We start from the raw sequence: 4,014 nt of genomic DNA on the forward strand, positions 1-4,014 counted from the left end.
AAACTAATGCATCTTAGACCTGTCAGGTAACTGACACTTCACCACAGGCTCCAGAACTACCTCCTGGTCCAGCACGCACACATGGGAATTGCTGTGATGACAGAGGAGCGTGGAATACTCTAGGGGAAGAGCGGGACAGAGAGCATTCTGGGCAGGCAGTCGGTATGAAATGGAAAGAGTGGCTTCTCTTTGAACATCTGCAGAGTCGTTGTATAGGTGCCAAGCCCTCCTAGCTCTCCAACCTCAAGGAGGGATTCTGTGGCGAGAGAATTAATCACAGGATGCCTTTGCTCTTGCCCTCCCTCTGGTAACCCTCTCCTCCCTACCTCCCCAACTCTCCAGGGACAGAAAGCAAGCCAAGGTTATAGAGGCGACCAGACGCAGCTAATCAGAAACTCCTTGTAAACCCCATCCAGGTGCCCTCTGCTCTGCAGCGTCTCCGTCTCTCATTCTTCTCCCCTCAAGTCCTCCTTCTCTACATCTGCCCACTGCAGCTCTGAAGTCCGCCGTTTTTCATTTTGCCCATCATCTCTCTAACCTCCGATCACCATGATCTGAATCTCTCCATCCATCTCCAAGTCCAGCTCCCTCTTTCTGAGCCCAGGTAAGGAGAAGCCTGGCATTCGTAGGGTAGAGGGGCAAAGGAAGAGAAGGAAACACCAAGAGCAAAGCATGGAAATGAGGAAATAAGGAAATCAAAATGCTCCCCAAGTAGGTTTGCCCAAAAGCAACACCTGCTTGTGAGAGACACATTTATTCCCACACCACCGCCCTCCTTAGCTCTGATCCGCTGCCCCACAGCACTCACGGATACACAGTATTCACGGTGCTGTAACCTGTGGAACCCTCTGATCTTGGGTACACTGAGGTAGGGTGGGGCGTGAGAAATGTGAGGCAGCTCCAGGGGCCAGGACTGTTTGGTTCTGCTTCTATTTTTATTGAATGAATTTGTCCCAATGCGTCTCTTCTGTCTCAGCTTTCCCATCCAAAAATGGGAGAGTTCTGTCTCCTCAAGTGAACAGAGGTCTTCATGGTGAGAAGCATCCAATGATATCTTGTGTCTGTAGAATAATATATAAGCATAGCATTGAAGGAAATATGATCTTGTCAACTCTCAGAGGCAGAAGAGAAAGTCCATTCAAGAGGATGTTACCTGTGATAATGATTCTGCTTCACAGGACTTAAAAACTTGCTCAGCGACAAGGGGACATGACAGGAGAGGCTCCATTTATGCCTCCTATCCTGGCCATCTAAACCCCCAGGCCCCAGATACACCAACCACAAGGCCTCCCCTCGAAGAAGACCCAGGCCCCCATCAGAGCCCAGCCTTGGGCTGGCTGAACCCTGTGCGTTCTCTCTTACTTCACCTAGTAATGTGTTGTTCTCTTCTCAGCAAACAGGAGTCCCTTCTGGAGACTCAGGGATAAGCAGTAGGATGGTGCGTGGGGGGAGGGTCCCACTGGAAGAAGGTCCTGAAGCCAAAATTATGCACACAACGCTTACAGGTGACGGGTTTTCTGAGGTGCCTCTGGCTTTCTGAGACAACGCTCCAAAGATATCGGCAGCTCTCTCTCCTGGAAGGTAGCTGGCCCAAGAAACCAACTTTTCCTTACCAATGTTTTTTTCTTTTTTCATTTTAATGAACCATGAAAATACCCTGACAAAACTGCAGTAGCCGTGATTGCTCATCCATGCAGCTGCCTTGCCCCATTGCTGAGTTCCTGCTCTGTCTGTGGCCCACAAGAAGCAGTGTCTTCTGGGCTTTTGAGGGAACCCTCTTACTATGTTGTAGCACAAGTGTTTTCAAACCTACTAAAACCGACTTCATGGGAAATGTTGATTTTAAAAATAAATTTTGAAAACAATTCTATTTTTTATAGAGTAAAAATGCTAATATTTACCCAAGCAGATAAAGTAACCCACCCTCAGGCCTAGAACACTTTTCAAAATTTAACAGCACAATGATCATGCATTCATTTCTGTGTGGTAAAACGGACCTCCACGGTCCCAGAAGTGGGACAGTCTCTTCGCCAGACAATTTTGATGTTGAAGATTAAAGTGCGTGTGTTTGAAGTATATCCCTCTTCCTCTGGCGGAAGGAAGCCTGGGTCAGAGATATTAGTTTAAATGGGTGCTGCTTCACTCAAGCAGAGAGCTTCTTTAAAAGCATTAAAGGCAGAGAGCCAGCTCTAAAATCAGCAGGACTCCCAGGTTTGTATGGTTCAAAGCTCCTCTTCAGATGAAAATGAAAGAGAGCAGGAAGCCTGAAATGCTGCTTTACTCAAAGTTACAATCCCACAATTGATTTCTGGAGAAAAGAGAACTAACGGTGGCCACCATTCAGGGAGCTCTTAACACAAATGCACCCATTGTCGTAATTCTGAATCATCAGGAAACTTGAGGAGAAAATGGTGGTCAAAATGCAAGACCCAGGGTGACCTGTCGACCCAGAGCTAGAGAACAAAAACATGGTGTGTGACCACCATGTTAAGGAGGGCTTCACACCAGACACAGGAAGTATCACAGGCGTCTCATTTTATAGCATGCAAGATCACCAAATACCTCAGAAAACGCCAAAAAAGGGAAAAGCAAGAGTGTCTGTGTAAGGAAAACATTCCCTATTCAATCTACTGAAATACCTTTTTAGGGGATAAAGATGCCAACAAGAAACTAGAAAGGACTTCTTCTATTTAGACTTTCAAAAGCCTCTAACAAGCTATCTTACCAAATTTAGTCATGGGGACCCAGTAGACTGCTTTATCATGTAAAAGAAACCGGTTCACAAGACAGAAGCATCAGGCCAGAAAAGAGGTTCATATCCCAGGGGCTGAGGCTGAGATCATAAATGGCTGGAAGAGGGGGCACGGTGAAATCTCCAGAACCAAAGATGACATTTAGCTCCTCTGAGGAAAGAAATTACCAACTGATGAGAAAGAAAAAAAATCACTAAACAATGTAAGTTTGCATGACAGAGCAAGAAAAAGGTAAATGAGTTTTAATTCAGGGGATTTTATTTCAGAACACAAACCTAAATTTGAAATATATAATAACTCAAATATATGTTAATTAATGAGCTTCAGGTTATCCTCCATCATAAGCCAAGGAAAGGGCTGATGATACAGGAAAAGGAGACATTAGAGTAATTACAGTTGCCGGCTGCTATGCAGGGGGAGCCCAAAGGCTCACCCCATATTGCAGAAGATGGGCTACAACATGATGTGATTAACAGCCATCTCTTCATGTCTGCTCTATGCCCAGCTCTGTGCTGTGAACTTCCTTGGTGGTGTGCCTGTGAATTAGACACCATTATCTCCACTTAGACGTAAAGAGACTAAGGATCCGGAAACTGAGTATAACACCCAGAGGTAATGTGGCTGGTAAGGGGTGGAGCCAGGATTTAAATCCACAAATGTCTTCTTTTATAGAAAGAAAGACAACGGGAAAACAAAGAGAAAACAAGGGAGAAGACAGAACGAGAGAGGGAGGCAGAAGAAGAATAATGATGGCAGATAGACAGACAGATAGATACATACATAGATAGACAAACAGACAGACAGATAGACAGACTTTATGTCTATCTCTACTTTTCTCCCATTGAGTCTCCTAAATCCAGAATACTATGTACACCTTTGTTTCTTGGACCCCAGAAAGACAGAAAAGGCACCTGAAAGGACAGAGTCAAGGGGTAAGGAGATTTTTGTAGCAGTAAGGTAAATACTCAGAGGAAATATGACCTAAGCCTGTCAAGGCATGAAGGACAGAGTAAGATGAGAATGCTTTTCAGTCTTTTGGGGCACCTACTATGCGTGGGGTTTTGTGCTAGTTTGTACATGTTATCTCACGGAATCTTCACACATCCCTCCTTTGTTACCCCCATTCAACAGTGAGGAAGTAAGGTTTTGAAAGTGATAATTTGTCCCCATCCCAAATCAGGTATCCAGCAAATAACAAAGCAAAAATTTAGACTGTGGGGACTCTTTCTACTTCACGGAGGATTAAGGGGAAAAAAAGTAT

The sequence above is a fragment of the Vicugna pacos genome, chromosome 7 (assembly GCF_048564905.1).
Source record: "Vicugna pacos chromosome 7, VicPac4, whole genome shotgun sequence".
In the NCBI taxonomy this organism is placed as follows: domain Eukaryota; kingdom Metazoa; phylum Chordata; class Mammalia; order Artiodactyla; family Camelidae; genus Vicugna; species Vicugna pacos.